This window comes from Melopsittacus undulatus, chromosome Z, assembly GCF_012275295.1.
Source record: "Melopsittacus undulatus isolate bMelUnd1 chromosome Z, bMelUnd1.mat.Z, whole genome shotgun sequence".
In the NCBI taxonomy this organism is placed as follows: domain Eukaryota; kingdom Metazoa; phylum Chordata; class Aves; order Psittaciformes; family Psittaculidae; genus Melopsittacus; species Melopsittacus undulatus.
In genome coordinates this window covers 17,740,463-17,758,770 of record NC_047557.1, presented here as the reverse complement: position 1 = coordinate 17,758,770, position 18,308 = coordinate 17,740,463, and positions in this window count along the sequence as shown.

The following is an 18,308-nucleotide window of genomic DNA, read 5'->3' as shown; positions in this document are numbered from 1 at the left end:
CCTTTATTCAGGAACCACTGAATTCAAAGTATGGCCAAAGTGTATTTCATCCTTTTAACTTCCTGCAGTTAAGTGTTTGCTACTACTACTAAGGCTCCATGTCTTGTGGCTAAAAATAGATAAAAAATTCCACATCTTTCCTTCTCTGAGTCGAAAATTGACAGTTCTAGGAACCAAAATTAGTTATGTCATAAATGGAAAATTCTGTTTAAGTAAATTCTTATTTATAAACTATATAAACGAAATTTTTCATTTTTATTTAGATTCGTGCATTTTCTTTGTCAGCCACAAGATGGGAGTATTGACCTTTACCGCTGTGTTTTAGGGGGTTGGTTTTTTTTTTTTTGTTTTTTCTTTTTTTTAACGGTATTTTCCTTTTTTCCCGTTGTGCTGTGCCAGGCATAGACTTTGAGAAAATGTTTTGTTGCCTCCTGAACAAGTCCTCTGCAATGAATTAAACTGGAGAGGGTTTGTGGGATGTTTAGAAAACGTTAGTCAGCCTTGTTCCCAATATGAATCCAGGGGGCAAATGTCGTGTGTACATTGAAAGAAATTCTTGTGACTAAGCATCACATTTCTCTGTCACAAGTTTTAGAGCAGTTCTTTTTCATTTCTGCACTGACCTGACACCTTTTCAGATAATGGTTTCTCTTTACTACTTTCACTAGGCTGTAAGGGTAAGTGGAGTAACAGACCAAAACACTTCATGCTCATTTACAGGTCACCATCTGCAAGTCTGATAGAACACAGCTTATTGTGATAAAATGACCAGCTTTGAGTAATTCTGGGAATGAGAACTCATGTTAAGTCAACATTAATAGAAACTCCACAGTCAAATTTTACTGCATGGCATTTGGAGGACTACTTCCTATTTCTGAAAGATGTGAGCATGCAGTGATGACCTGTTTGTTTTGTGACAGGTAGTGCCTACGAAGGCACTAAAAGAAAATGTGCCAATCCCAAACTATTGATCCTAAAATTCGTGCTTATTGAGGAAGTTCAGATATGAACCTCCTTGGCCTGTACTCAAAGCATTCGTAACTTTTGGGAAAATCCTATCCACCCATAGTCTATGTGACCCATACCCCTCTTACATCTGAAACACAGCATCTCATGAGCTGCCCTTTTTTGTTTATTCAGGTGGGTTTTTTGTTTTTTTTTTTCTTTGTCACAGCAGCTCTCCTCTTCTCCTTCAGTTGAAGAGAGAAGCATTTTACAAAGGAGTGTGTAGGATGTTCTTCCACGCATTGTTACCTGTTAATGGAGTTTGTATATGTGAATAGCTTTGAAAAATTGTGGAGTGTAACCAGCTGGTGCAAAGAAGAGAGGGAATGACTTAACCATTACCTCATGTGTGCAAGTATTAAAACAAGAGTATTCGGACAAAATATTGTTTCCAGTTTGGCTTGTTAAATGAATTTTATAAACAAGAATTAATTCAAGATTTAGAAAGGTAATATCCTAATTTATTTTCCAGAGAATCTGGCTTTTATTCAGATACTGAAAGCAGATTTTATCAGAAGCCCACTACTTGCCATTGAGAAATTTAAATTCAGACTGTATTGTGCCCTGTTGTTTTTTTAAAGTCGTGTGCTAAAGTTTCATTCTGTTTTGTTCTTTTCCATTAAGATTTCTTAAAACTGATGCTGGATTTAAACTAGTTTATTGATACCTTTATTTGGTGTAGATGAAACTAGTAAAAAATTTATTAGCCTTTAGATTTTGCACTCGTAAATCCCTCCCCCACATCTTTTCAGGGTTTGTTGACTGTACCCGGCTGTAAATTATTAGCTACAATTTAACAAGCAGAAAATTTGAATCTTCTTCCTGCTGTATTGCAGGCATTTTGAACACTTTTAGGTTTCTGCTTCTTCCATGCCCACAGAAAGTCTGATCTCACTTGTGGCAAGCAGTAACAGAAATGCAGCAGATACATTTGTGCTCTCCACATATGCCTGGGCCTCTTGTTAAACTTGAAACCTTGTCTTCCCTCACTGTGATCCTGTTAGGAACTTGATATTATGGCCTCTCGAAGGATAAAAGAGACTAGTCATAGACTTGAACAAATAGCTGAGGAAATATGCGTTATACATAGTGCTACATTTAAAGAAATAAAAAGAAGTCTCATTAAGAGAGGAGCAAAAGAAGTGCAGCATTTCTGTGGAAAAATAGGGTGCTGTTCCCTTGGCAGAAGTGAGCTTGGAAGAATACGCTTTCTGCCACTGTTCTTTAGTTGTCTGTTTTCTATCTGAATGCAGTGGTGCTATGAAAAATGTTTTGCATTCATTTTTTTCCACTTCTGTTCACAGTGTAACCTTGTAGCTATGTGAGAATCTTCCCTTTAACGTCCTCTCACAACACAGTTTACTGACTTGCAGTTAATTTAATCCTATACAGTCTTCCACACAGCGCTGAGGTTCTTTCTAGAGTGAAAGATGGTAGGTTTCACAAAGGAGTAGTCAGTGCCTCCTGAATGTGACACTACAGCTCTTTTGGCATATGCCCTTTCAGACCTCTCCAGGCCATTTTAAGCCACCTGATGCATATTTGTGGAGAAGAAGGATTAATCCCCAGGTGGGAGGCAGACATAGCTCAAGGAGTACAGAAAATTTTAAACTAATTGTCTGCTGGGGTACACCCTTAGCTGGGAACTGCTGAAGAAAAATAAAGCTGGTTTTCTTTCCTTTCCCAGTATATTTTAATAGGGATTTGGGGTTTATGGATGTTAAACTGCCTGGTAGGAAGGCAGCCAAAGACCTCTGTCAGCTATGAATTGTTTTGATTAAATGAGAACCCCTCTGATGTGGAAAAAATGAATTAGACAGTATAATATTGGAGATCCTGCTTTATGAAAAAGTGTTATCTGAGTGAAAGAACCACCTTACAGTCCCAGACTGTGTTACTTCTGTAACAGTTTCAAGTAGGTTCGATGTTTTCTATATTCTGTAAAATTGAAGGGAATCATGAGAATTGTGCTTATATATGCTCACAGGCCTGAAAGGCTGCATTTAAGTTTATTTCCATCCTCTGTGGTAAGATGGGAGCAAAAGGGAAATAACAAGCTGTGTGAGACAGGAGTTGCAAGTCTCTGGGCAGTGGTCTTTGGATCAATAAACAGCCATGAGAGACTTCAGTGTGCACCTCATTCATCTGAGGCTTTATCAAGGTGCTTCTCATTGCTCATGTAGGAAACTTTCCACTGTATAAGTTGACTTTTGGGGACTGTATTATGAGGAAAACAATTCCACACAAGCATTTTATAAATGCCTCTCAGCACCCGCCTCAGAGGTCATTAGACTATTCAGTCAGGTGTTAGACAGCTTGCCTCTTTTTGCCCTGTCTCATTTATAAGTCATTCAGATGTACTGTCAGTTCCAAGGAAGCCAGAAGTCCTTCTCACATGGTCACATGTGCTTGTAGATTTAGTGTCTAAAAAAGCTTTCTGTATTCCTAAGATGTTACCCAAATGTAAGAGATTGTATTATTGCAAGAACAACATTTATGAGATATGAGATTTCTTCCTGCAGTTGAATTCACCTGGTTTTGTTTAGTTATCTTACCACAATGTACTCTTTTTGAGTAGTATTTGCCTATGGATTTTTTTTCTTTCAATGTGGTGACAGAGTATGTTAACAAAGCAGCATTGTAGAGATGTGAAAGAGAAACACATAATAGCATGAAGAGCTCTAGAGATATTTCAGTTTTTCATTTGAAATAGTAATTAAATGTAGCAAAAAAAAATCTTTATTGGTAAATAAATTTTACACTGGGTAAAATGCTGTTAGCATTTTTAATACACTGAGGGCTGTGGGCAAACAAAAGTATTTCTCACACCTTGTGAAAGTTTAGAGAATATTGTGGAATAAATCTACAATGCAAACCTTGTAGAGGCGGAACAGCAACATAAGGCATTTTTGATTTTAGCATCTCCTTTATAATGCTGTTTTGTTTTTGTTCTGTCATCAGGGTGCAATCTGGGTGCAGCTGCACTGCCCAAGAAGCCTGTCTGCATGCATAGAGATCACGTGTGTTATGTGCAGCATTGTCTGTTGTCTCTGCACATTCCCTGAACAGTCAAGGCAGAGTAGAGACGCTATAGGGAGAATTGTGGCTGGAGTGGAACTGGAATTCTATTACATGTCCACTGTAGACCCAGCCTCATCATAAAAACTGGCCTGATGATTTCAGCTTTAATCATCCGTATCTGACCTCTCTTTGATGTTAAATATGGGTTACTCTCATCCCCCTTTCTTGTCATACTGTGGGCAAGTATCACTAAATCAGGTAGCAAGATGCAGACCTTTCAGGAAACCCAGACATAGAGTGAACAGTTTTCTCCAGTCCTTGAAAGTATATGGGATTGATCTGTTTGCTGTACAATCCCCAAGCCCCAGGCTAGGGATAAAATTTCTTAGAAGGGAGGCAAACTAAATCAATTCTCTTCTGTTGCTGGGGTAAAGTTGGTCAATAGCTGATATTTTAAAGCACCTCCATCAAGAATTTATGAGATTTATTCAGTTTATGCGAAAGAGCACTCCATAATCATCACTACACAGTGATGGCCCAACAGGGTGTTGCTAACTGGATATCATTTAATAAAAGTTTTTCAAGTGCTCAGCATGCTTTCATCAGAGGGTGATTTTTGTTTTTATCCTTGTTTTGTATGAACATTAGGAGGTAATCAAGAAGTTATAAAAGTTGATGATTTATGAAGCTTTTGAAGTGGTGGGTGAAAATGTAGGCTAGATATAATGCTCATATTGATCACACTGTAGGTAAAAGCATGATAAGACTGTTGACCAAAAGTACTATTAAAATATATTTTATGACAGGCTGTTAAATAGAGATTTAGTATTAATTTCATAACTTGATTTTGGTTAATAGTGGTCTTGGTCAACACAGGACTGTATGGTGTTGATAGAGGCATAAACCTCACAAATTTACCAAAGCAAATGAATAGTTGTGGTGTGTTTTCAGAATTGGAAATGTAGTTACATAAGTACAAAATCTCTCGTACACCAGTTTTTCAATTTCTTAAGCTGCCAGTAATATTCTTGTCTTTTAAACTAACATTTTAGGATTTTTGTTCCATGCTGAGTCCATCTCAATCTCTTTGTTGGTATTTTTTTATACAATACTACTTTTTCTTTCTTTTTTCCTTTTCTTATATCCTGAGACAACACTGGTTATTATCTTTCTTGTTACAGTTTTGAAAGAATGGGGAAAAACAAGGTAATGATTTATTTTCTTGTGAATGTAGACCCATACTGGTTATTTCCTATCTCATATTATCCTCCATTTACATGGAATTCTGAGAACTTATTATTATGAACTTTAAAAGTTTCATAGTTATCTCTAATAGAGTCCTTCATTTTAGTTCCTTTCTCTCCCACTACTATGATTTCTTTTCATTTCTAGCTACTTTCATTTTGAAGAGTGTCTCAGAATTTATATTCCTCTTTCTGGTAAATCACCACCAAAAAAATGGAAAGAAATTTAAGCAAAATTTTGGGTTGTCATTTTGACACATTTTGGCCTTACATCTCCTTCCTCTACTTTATTTATGTTCTGTTTCACTGCATCCAGTTGAAAAGCTCATACCTTTATATTAATGCTTTTTCAACCTCCTAGTTGTGAGTTAGGCAAATAGATGCCTACTGTGCCTAAGTTTAGAAAACAATCCAGTGCTAAAATTTAGGGCTGTGCAGCTTCCATTTTTGTCTTTTATATGTGCAGATATTTGTTACTTTGTTTCTCCTAGTGGTGCCAACTATCAGTTTTCTGATAAAAATACTAATTCATATACTTTTGGAATGAGATCTGGTCATTTGGTTTATCACACATATGATGTCTAATCTAGCCATGTTATGAGAATGTCCAATACTATTATGAGAAACCTGAAAAGTCCATTTTAAACTAATACAGAGCCATGTTTTCAAAGTAAAAAGCATGTAATGAAAACACTTCTCAAAGGATCTCATCTGAGAACACAGACCTGGTCTGTATTTGTGGGTGATCATTGGAGGCTGTACAATGCAAATATCTGGAGGATGAGCTGTGCTCCTTTTGAAGATTTACTCCCCTTCAATCTAATCCACACATGCCACTTATGTTCATATCCATAGCATATGAACATATACACATGTTCATATGTTGCCATATATCCTCTTTCACATATAAGTAAATGTAGTAAAAATAATGAGAATAAGTTTATTTCTATCATAAAAGCAATCTGCAAATGAGTAATTTACTGATTGGAAGTTACACTGGGTATTTTGCTATTTAACAATCTTCTTTTGCAAAGAATAAAACTTAATTTTAGTTTTGGTTCTCTTCAGAAGCATTTCTGAAACAGAGATTCACTGATGTTAGTTATGGTGTTCCTATTCATTACAATAGCTAAATAAATGTATTAAGAGTAAAATCACTAGAGACACAGCGAAGTTGCTGTAAGGTTTTGGGTTGGTTGTTTGGTGTTTTTTTTAAATTAACTTAGAAAACATTGCTGACAGTAGAGGGTTTTTTTATTGTTTACCAAAGATACCAAGATACCAACGGCAGAATCTTAGCAAACTCTGAAATGTCGTCATCAGATCTAGCTTTCATTTTTTTTGAAAATATGGTAAATTACCTCTGGAGTATCTCTGAAGCTGAGAAATTCTAGGACATAATGGAAGGGTTTTCCAAATCAACATGTGTTGTCATGTGTCTATTCAAAAGTGGATTCCAAAACCCACAAAAAAATCATATTGGAAGGACTCTCTGTAAGTTTGTAATATATAGAGAAATTATACTGGATATTAAAAGTAGACTAAATTTATGACTCAAGAGTAAGAATAATATTTGTGTTAGTTGCTGTTACACTTTAAATATATTATGTAGTCTGTCCTGAAGCATGTAAAGTAGCACAGAAGATAAAAAAATTATATCAATAATGTAGCACTAGATGTCTCACAAAATTAACATTATTTCTATGATAAAAAATAAGTTACCTGTTCAATAATTGATGCTCTTTTAAAATGCTTAATTTACGAATCTTTGCTGAAATTTGAGATAGTAATACATTTGGATTTGTTTGTATTTAACATAAACTCATTTCTCTTAATAATAAAATAATAGAGGAATTTAACTTGTAAAGATAGTAGATGTTCTGGGGTTTGTTAGGCACATGCATGTGAGAAAAAAACATCAGTTTGAGAGTAAGAGAGCTGTGCATTAAAAAAAAAATGTTTCAATCCTTGGTTTTTCTGTGAGACATAAAGTGAAAATTTATGAACACAGAGAAAAAATTCTTGCGGACATTAGACGTTAGATAATATTGTGGGGAAAAAAAAAATGCCAAGAACTGGGGAAAGGTTGGCTTAAGAATGCCCTTACATAGCATTCATATATGTGAACTTCAAATGCTGACTGTATTTATGGATATTAGACAAGTAAACAATTCATTGTAAACTTATCTATGCAATATGGGAGTTCTCATGCTTTCACTCATGATGATGTAAATTATAACACTGTTAAGCCTGAATCTTGAAAAAAGAAACTAGGAGAGAAGATGATATCAGTTAGATTTGTTGTTATAAAAATTAACTAAACCATCCTGTATGAATCAAGCAAGCCCTGCTTGCTGAATCATTAGTTTGGCTTGAAGCTTTGCAGGTAGAATACCCTGTCAGAGATTTGCAGTGCTCTCCCCGTAATGGTTCTTATTTTCACCTGAAGAGATCTGAGAAAAATATTTTGTGGTGTGTTTAAAAATTAGCAAAAAGTTTTCTGTTTATGCACTGGACACTGATCTTTTTTAGCATGGGTTCCCACATGATACAAATCAGAACAGCTCTGTTGAAGTCAGTGGAGCAAATCAATCAATACTAGCTAAGGGTTTTGTCCCCAGTCAGTGTTTTGATAGGAAGACAGAAGAGGGACACTTTTCACTGTCATGTACTGAAAAACATCATGTGTCTTACTGGGTCAGCCTAAAGACTGCCCTTTGGATAAAAAAAAAAATAAAAAAAATCACTGCCTCTTGGCTAAGCAAAAGAATTGTACAGTTTTGAGTACAAACAATAGAGCCTTTGAACTAAAGATGTGCAGGCATGAAACTGTTTATTTACAGGAAAAAATGACCCACTTCTCTAGGAACATGACCCAATTTAGTCTGCTAGAAAAAAAATGAAAATCTAGTTGACCTATATTTTCTGAAGCAAAAGGTGTGTGGCAAACAGAACTGTCCATAGAGTTCATGAGGCACCATCACCTACTGGTCACTTGCTTCATGAATCAAAGAAGATTTTGCTTCTTTTATTAGGCTGTGATTGGGAGCATTAACTGGAGAACTTCCACAGAGCTTTGAGCTGTTGTGTCGCTCTTTTGTAGATGTCTTAGGGGTGCAACTACACTGTAAACACCAGTATAATTTCAGTACATTCAGAGTCTCAGGACAGGCTAAGATAACATTTGGTGATAATGTGTCTTCCTCAGACAGATATGCAGAGACAAGAGCACCTTATCATTGAATTGTCAGATCTGAGATAATTTGGTTAAAGCATTAATCTCCATATGACTGCCCCAAGAGCTCAGCCTACAATACCACTGCTTTTAGAAATGGGCATAAAGTTTATAATTGGATTAGTTCAGATGGTCAGTATCTATAAATCTGATATGCTTCTCTGGTCTGAAGAAATTTATTCTCCCTTGTCCGTGCAGGAGTCTGTCCTTGGAACAGGCCTGCTTTAACTTGGACTTATTTCTTGTCCTCTACATGTTCAACAATGTATTGAATCATCAGAGACAGTCAAAACCAAGTCACCGCAGAAGTATTTATTTGCAATATTTCTATGGCAAGTATTTCCACACACTGTCTTCAATGTGAATACCAATCCTGCAATTTTAGAGAATCATGTGTCATGTGGTATTCAAATCATGTTGGTGTTCTTATTAAAAGTCCAGATATGTCTGTTCCTCTTCTAAGGTAAATCAAGTGCTGGATAGTGAATGTTAGATGGACCTTTCTTCTTGCTGTCTATAAAACTGCAGATGCAAAATGACTCGAAGCTGTGTCATACTCTTTTTCTTGCCTAATTAGGAGGGGACCACTAATTTGAACAAAAAAACCCAATATGATCACATTATCATCCAAGTTTCTGCGAAAACTGTCTATGTGAGATAGCAGTAGCCAAAAGTAGTTTGACACTGTGACCTTCAGTTACACTGAGATCAGTAAAATCAGTTGAGGTGTAAGATGCTATTCATCATGGGGATTTCAGCTTGTACTCCACAGCAATTTTTTCCTGTATGTATATAGACAATGTATGACAAATAGGATAATGAATTTTTTAATTAATGTTTTTGTTCATTAGTCATTTTGTAGGTAGCTTGTACTGCCCCTGCTTTATACTTCATACTGCCTCTGGATGGGCATCAAAAAGTCCTGTGTGAACTTGGGAAGAAACTGAAAGGTGCTGGAAAGTAAAATTAAACTGGAGAATGCCCTCAAAGAATATGGTGGCCTGAGGTAGCTCGACATTAAAACATTTTATTAGGTCCCAGTAATTCAGACTTTCTCAGTGATTTACCTTACTACAGGTAATTCTTGTGGTATCATACAACTTCAGCTTTGAAAGCATGGGTATTGCTGCTAGGAATTTCACTGTTGTCATGAAATACAAAATCATAACATCTTTTGGGAAGGCATGTAATAAAATATAGCAACATGCTGCAGGACAACAGATTTTCACTCTGCACAAATCTGTTTTTTCTTTCTTTAGCATAGGACATGTTTGTTCAGCCACTGAACATGAGTTCCTATAAATGTAAAAAAGTGGTTACGTGGCATATACAGAACCTGATCTGGCCTTTCCTGTTATCCCTACTCAGCCCTATGTATATAGCAGAAACTCTAATAAAACTCAAAGCTGCTGAGCAGTTTGGGAATATGTATTCATATCTTTAAAAACTAGTAGGATTGGCAGAAGATAGCAGTTATTTCAAGCACAAAAATGGAGCAAATAGCAAAATTCTCCCAGCCAGGTGTGCATTTGTCATAAATAAAAAGGACTCATGAATATCATCATATCAAATTCACTTCCATTTGCAAAGATTTTCAAATACAAAATACCTTTCAGTATCTGTCCTATCTGTCCAACTAAAATGCTTGCTCATTCTGATGAGATAATTATCTAGCAATATCAATTTTGACAGTGATTCTCGACCGACAAATGGTTTATCACGGTATCTGTAGTGAATCCAAGTTGGAAATTTTCAGATGTAGGGTTTAACTCCCATAAACTAAGCAGAGATCTCCAATGAGTGCTTGGAATCTTTTGCTTGTTTTCCTCACAATGCTCATCTTCAAGTTTTCCACTTTCATATTTGCCCTTGTATTAAGAAGTGTTGTGCTAAGCACTACTTGTATGTCACAATGACAGATTTACAGCCTTGATTACCCGTAGCTTTCCTAGTCATCAACAGTGTGCATTTGAATATGAACCTTTCACAACAGACTCATCTTATTTACAGACAGCATGTGGCTTACTGTGGCCTTTTTAATCTAATGCAGGAATTTAACATTAGAAATCGAAGCTAATTAAACAAAGATAAGAGCACTGGCAGTTGTTACAAAATTGGAAATAAATAAGTGAGATTGGTGACTGAAATTAGTGGAGTACTGTATTGTTGGGACCAAGAAAGTTTTTAATTTTTAAAGAAATTATTTTAATTGTTAATTTAACCTATGTGACTGCTAAAACCGTGTATTCATTTTCCTCTGACAAGCATTATAGAAAAAGAGAGCCTCTTGGTTTTAGAGAAGTCTCATATCAAAGAAGTATTGTCAGAAGTACCTGGATCACAAAAACCCCCATCTTCAAGGTCACCTGCAGATCTGTTGTACTTCCTCCTCTGTCACCCTGACAGCAGTTCTGCTCTAAATGGTGCTGCCACTGTGGTGCAATTGCTAGAAATTATGAACAAGAAAAACTCCTTATGGTCATTTTTAATATCCAGCTATTAATTTCCTTTAATATTGTTTATTTTAAGTCAGAGTTTTCACTTTACAGTTTATTACTTTACAGTTAACAGGGTTTTTTATTTCTTTTTTTCATAGTCACACCCTTCCAGTATCTACATTTCAAAAATCAGGCTTCTTGTTTTGGTATCCTTTTTGGTATGTTTGTTTTAAAAAGTATTACTTAAAAATTATCTCTTTTTTTTTTTTTTCTCTGAATAGTACCTATGGTCTACACAGCATTAGTCAATAAAACGTACTTTGCATTATTTTTTATTTTAAGATATTTCTTCTGTTTATTAGCAACTGAATTCTCCTCCAAATCCTGCTCTGCAGAATTTATTTAAATGTAGCTTCTGCAAGTGAAGCATAAAAGGTTGTTTTTGTTTAAGAGAAAAAATTGATTTATGCACGTACTAAGTGCTTCTGGAATAGAGTTTGCAGATTCAATCCTACAGTGCTGCACAATTTGTTACAGAGCTGTGATTCAGCCCTTGGCTTCATAGTAAGCAATGAAATAAAAGAAAAAAAAAGAAAAAAAGGAGATCCTTCTCCCTCGTATATACAAAAGTTATAAAATAAATTAACATTTAACATGTTTTCTAAATCCCTTTCTAGAATCTAGTAATCTCTTTATTAGACATAACAGCATGACTATTTAATAGTATTTATTTTCCATTGTTGCTTTAGTGTCCCATTTTTGTCCAGTCCTGGTTCCAGGTAACACTGCTTAGCATGGAAGCAGAGTATCTTCCCAGTCTGCCATTTGGGAAAAGGAGTGCTGTAGAAGTTGCAGTAATCTCATGGCCTGAATCTTGTTCTATTTGTTTCATGCACTTTGCCCCTCATGCTGAGTGAAACCTTTGCCTACATTCTTCTACTTGAAATAATCACCTGTTTTGCAGTGGTAAATTCCAGTTACACAGATTTTGTTCTGTCTATTTTGGAGCTACAGCCTCCCTGAGCATTTGTCAACTCCTTTTCTATGCACAAATTTACCATCTCTAACATGTTTTGTGTGTTCACAGCAGTGCACCCCCCACACAGCAGCCAAGAGGTCTGTCCATCACATATTGTACCCGGGTCTTCATGATCAGTTATGGTGTAGCTGTTCACCCCGAGTTCAGGTTTTCTCTTTTTCCTGAACTACTCCTCGCAACACCCGGCTATCTTTATTCCAGATCCTTATCCTAAGCTTTGCCTCTGCAAAATTATTTTTTGCCAAATCCTGCTTCCAGGACAGAGCCCAGAAAATCAACAATTCTAGCCATTGTTTACTGCAGAGGAAATGGGATCCTTTCCCCAGTTTCCATCTGGGAGGAGAGGTGTGATTGGCCCAAGAAATCTCCTTCATTATTTGATGACCCTACCAGCAAGTTGTGTGCTTGGCAGATTTCCCTCTCAGAGAGAAAACCTATTTCATTTTAACTGTCTTCCTCCTTTCCAGTCAGCCTCACTATCATCCTACAGTTCTTTTTTGTCTTTGGCAGTCCTCCCAGAATGGTGGGCTGAAAGCAGAAACCACACTGATTCTGTGGTTTCCAGAAGAGACCAAGGTTCCTTAGTACATACTTCATGCAGCTGTGCTTTTTTGGCTATCTCTCTCACTTCCCCAGTTAAATCCCAGCCTTTTTTCTCCATTAGCACATATGGATTTCTATGATCAGGTCAATGACTCATTGTACACATTTGTTAGATGGCACAATTTTGGTGGTGCTTTGCAGTGAAGTAGTCTAATTCAGTCTGGGTGTATTAGATTGCAGGATAACTTTGCTTGCCATTGGAAAGAAAAAGTGTTTTCATTTTATGTCTTTTTGAATATCGGTAGGCAGCTTTTCATGCTAAAATGCACTAATCTATCAATATCCAAACTGTTTACATCACTATTATATCACCTTTAAATATGTTCACTTTCTTCTGGGCTCTGCCAAGGAGATTGTGGCAAAAATGCATTTCATCTATGTGACTGTATGTATATGTGTCATTACATATGTGTGTTTTCATACACATGTGTATACAGAGAAAGTGCCGATGCTTTCATATACATTTTTTTTTTCAAAATATAAAAGCAATTTTGGTAACTCACGACCAGTCTTTGCAATATAAATTCCAGAAAGATGTTAAATCACTATCAGGATATATATCAGATAGAGAAAAGATACAAACACAGAGACAACACAATTTTTTCAGGTGGCTAATACAAGTTTTATTTCTATAAATAAAAATAGAAATTCAAGGAGAATTGTACTAAGGGGACAGTAAGGGGACTATACTGTCCAAGGGAAAACAAAGAGAGGCTGTCAAATCTGTCTATTTAAGTTGTAATAATTTCGAAGTTCTCAATAGACCTGGGGAGCAAATGAGACCTTTTACTGTCATTGGCATCTGAAGATAAATGTTTAGCTTAAGAGCTCTTTAGGAAAAAAATAAAAAAGTAGTTGGATGATATAAGCCCACATTAAGGATATCAACAGTATGCATATTACTGAAAGTTAATGAAATGCAGTTTTAGGTTTACAGACACGTTTTCTTGTGGTATTTCTTTAGCCACAATCAGCCTTTTTGCACAAAGGAAAGGTGTGGTTAGAGTGCTTTACCCTGATTTGGAATTGCACAGGGAAAGCAGTAAAGATACGTTAAAGGAGCCTGTAGCCCAGTGAATTCTCAGAGCTGGCTCCAAGGGGTTCTGCAGATTCTCTAGAAATGAGATGCTTTCTTTGTGGTAATTATAAACATTCTTTAGAAATTAGAAGTCATATCTCACTAAGATTTATGAATTGAGGAGCTGTTATGGAACTTAGTGCAAAGGCTTTTATATAAAGAATGAAGTTGCCCGCCCTGTCCAGATGGCTGCCTGCATCTCATCCATACCTACAGTCCCTTTTGTGTGCAGGTGTCAGTCCAATTACATTTCTTGACACCTGATATATGTATTTAGCGTGGTTTCTAGATCATGCTTTTTTTAGTGGATCCAGCAAAAATGGTAGGGAAGTGAAAGCAGTAATTTCAGTTATAACCAAAGTTTGCATTCTAGAAGTAAGGAGAACACTTTTGCTCTGAATAGTACTGTGTTATGAGAAACAGGAAAACAAAGAATAACAAAATCAGAGTTTCTAACAGAGAATGTTCTGGCATAAGTTCCTTTTGTACCACAGAGGAAGGATTCTCCCTCACACAACAGCAGTGGTTTGAGTGGATTAGGATACTATAAGAAGGTTCCATAGAGAGGAAAACAGGAACTGCTACAGTTCATCTCTAATGTTTAGGGTTGTGCAAACCAGCTTGCTGAGTTCACATAGTTTTTAATTCCTTGGGTTAAGGTGTGCTGAGAGAATTAACTAAGGAGTTTGCACAGCTCCTCACTCATCCTGAATTTGTCTTGAAATAACAGTAGAAGGAGCAGAAGGGCGAAGATGCGTTTAATTTGGCTGACCACTTCTGTCCCTGTTTCATTGACTAGTCTGGTACTCCATCACATACTTTTCCCTAACCTTTTCTACTGGTATGTATTTCACTGTATCACTGCCATCTTTGCATCTTTGTAAATGCTAAAATTTACTTCAGCTCATGGCTCTTTTATACTTAATTTTGGGAGTGTGATATGGCAGCATTGCAACACTGGAAAAAATAGAATGAAAACAAAAGAAATCCTTGAACACAGAAGTATTTACAGCAAAGCTTTGCCTTCTTACTTGGTGTGGGCTTTCCTGATACTCTGATGTACTGGGAAGATATCCTTCAGATTCAGTCTCATATTTCTGTGCAGCCTTGCTGTAATATGAATTTGTGGAAAGGTTATCTGAACTGTGGATGAACATTTCTTGGTTACCTAGCTGCTAAAAATTTTCCTTCATCACAAAAAGCCCCGTTAAGGTTTGGTTCATTAATGTGCTACTAGTATTAACCGCATTGTTACTAGACACAGCTGCATGTGTTAATAACTTATGAAGTACAATACTTTAATGATACATTTTTAATGGATTAAAATATGATTACAGCATAAAGGAAACAAGTATCTTACTTTCATTTATAGTATTATAGCTTACAAAAGTTAGAAAGAAATTTTTCTTCTCCTGTGTAATTATATAATGAGTTGCATTAGAAGGGTGAAAGGGGATTAGATTTCCACTGAAATGTCAGGTGCACGCCTCTGCTGGAAATGTGATGATGACTAGATGAAGTAGCAGTCTATGCTAGGATGGAGACACCGATTATTCATAGATTTTAAGACCCAGAAGGGACCATTATGATAATTCAGGCTGACCTTCTGTATGTATAAGGCTTATAATTTCACTCAGTAATACTTTGAGCTCCTAACACATTCCTGTGCATTAGTAGAACAGTTTTAATAAGCCAAATCCTGAAGTCTTGCTTTGGCATAGAACAGAAAGTGGAAGCTAATAGAGGGAGGAATACCTCAGTCCTTTCTCTGTTCTGCTGACATCAGTGATAGCTGCACCTGAGTACATAACAAGACAGTAAAGGATTTCAGAGCATAGGCAAATATTAATATCCTGAAATGTGAATAATGTAGAAGATATATACCAAGTTTAAATATTGTATTTTTTCTTTTTTGTCTTTTTGGTGTGTATGCTTCTAACTGTGTCAGTCCAATCTTTAATTTTACTACAGTTTAGTCTTATGTGCAATGACAAAATATGAGTATGGTGTAAAAATACCAGATAGTCAGTGTAAGGTAGATCAGACCATCAATAGTCAGCAACTTTGAACATAATCACTTCATCTTAATTTCTGTGATCATGTTCACGTTCTGTGTGTATGTGTTCTGATGTTTGATGCATCAAGGAAACGCATGTTTCTCTTTTTGCACTTTTTATTTTAGCTGTATGGAAAATATAATAGTGTATTCACAGTGTGCCATTTCCTACAAAATATGTACATAACTTCATTAAAGTATCATTTGACCAATCTACTCAGATAAAAAGATCTCAGAAATGTACTCATTATATGAGCTAATATGTAGGGAGTATATAGGAGGTTTATTTATTTTTGAACTTCTTGGGTGGTCACAATAGAAACTACACAATCTAACCTGAGGAAAGAGGCAGGGTTTAACCTACTGCATCATTAGTTCCTTCTAATCACATCTTCCTTTTGTTCTGCTGGTAGATAGCTTTCTATCAAATGTGCCAGGGAAATCTATACCTCAAGTTTATCAAACATGAGCAAAATTAAAAAGACATTTGGCCAACTGACACATGGTCCCAACACCTATGCTTGTGCAGCATAAAAATTTGTAGGTGTAGATAAGCTTCACTGTGTGTTCATGAGGCTCTAAGCAGGTCTGCAGATAGGATAGCAGAGAAATAGTTATACTTGTAGATGACGAAAAACTTCAGGAACTCTGAAAACTGGGATTGCTCTTTACAGTGGGGATTCTCAGCTTATAGGCTGAGATCCTCAGGCAATTTGCCAGAAAAATTTATGTGCTCTATCATCTGCTTTCCAAAGTTTGTTTCCTGGGAAATTTTGAGCTCTGATGTAGGCGATGCAACAGATAGTAGTGACATTAGCCTTTTCTTGATCAGTCTTTCCCAGATTATTAGATCATCCCTTTGCATTCTTATACTAACACTAGCAAATGAAATGTGCAGGATCTATGCCATCCATCACTGAGTAAACTCAGTTCTTTATTAACTAAGCTAAATTTGCACAGGCAGGCACAGAACTGGAGACCTGTGAGATATCATGAGAAAAGGACTTGAGAACAAGTCCCAGAAGGACAAGTATGTTCCACTGGTGTCCATTACCATGTAATTACGCTATTTTAGACTGGTTCTATTATTATTTTTATATATTTTAAGTTCCAGTAATTCGCATAACTTTAAGAATAAGAGAAATGCTAACTGTAATATTACTCTTTCCATCTAAAAATTAGTATACATATATTCTGATATTACGGTTCTTTAGCTTTATGATAATATAGCTATTATTACTGAGTTTCTATTTCTGATATTAGTATCTGCAAAGGAGGGAAATCATGGGCTTCATTTTATGGCTGGATGTCTTTATTTCCTCATCAATCCAGCTCCTTATCTCTGCAAGTGAACAGTAGTATGCTATGTTTATGACCAAGAAACACCATATTTTATTGAATTTTCATAAAAACTTCTTGTTCTTGCATTTGGTTTTTAGGCATATAAGTTAATTTGTTCTGTAGTTAGGTGGGCCTGCAAACCGATATGAACAACACATACATAACAAATAAGAAAGTCGCAATTCTGCCTTTGATGTTTCTAGAGAAGAGAATGAAATGCGAAGATGAGATATTTGTGAAACTTGTGTAGCCTCCTGAATTTAACTCAGAAGCATATGAAAACAGGATGTAGCAACTGTTTGGAACTATAAATAAGAAGTCCAATTCCCAGGAGTTCTTACATCCTAATTCCTCAGCAATTAGTGTATATGTAATATGAAATGTATTTGGTTAAAAGAAAAGAAACCCAAACATCCTACCACACACAGCCAAACCCTCCCCAGGGAGAAGAGAAGGAGCATCTAAAACTAAACCCCAAAAAGAAAAAGCAGGTTTAAAATTTAGATATGTTTAGGCATATGCTTTCACAGAAACACAGGAGACAGATAATTTTCCATTTTGCCCTTACTCTTATAATCTGTGCAGGGTTAAGCTACCAAAAGGAAATACCAGTCTGCTGAGACAATGAAACTGAGGACAGGCGGTGTGAATATTGTTGATGCTTCAGGATATTCCCCACAATTCACTACAATTATGCTCCTGCTGACACATTGTTGTCTTTCAGTGATTTTTCTCACTTTCGAATTAAACAATCAAAACTATGATGATCTGAAGAAGCATTGAGCATCTTGAATGATGAGAAAGGTATCGTTACTTTTCTTATTTTTTCAGATGTCTTTCTCTAGCATGAGAAAAAAACATCCTCTCTGTGCCCGTGCTGTCCGCATATCAGGGATTTACTCTGGAAACAGGGTAGCAGACAGCCAGGGACCTTAAACTGCATGATACGAGTTTTATGAAAGGCCAGGCGACCAGAACACCAAAAGATTAATGCAATCACATTATAAAGCATGACAGTACTGCAAAACAAAGAGGGGTACAGTCTGTAAAATACAGGTACATTATGATGGAAATTAAACAAAAAAGATATGGATTCATTGAAACTGGTTAGTGCAAGAATAAGGAAAAATGGTGTGGGTGCGGAGTTCAGGCTTCAAAGCTCAAAAAGCCCCCATAAGTTGCCAAAAGCTGTAGCTTAATTTTCCTTTTTTTTTTTTTATATTATCCTTTATGTTGATTCAATAATAA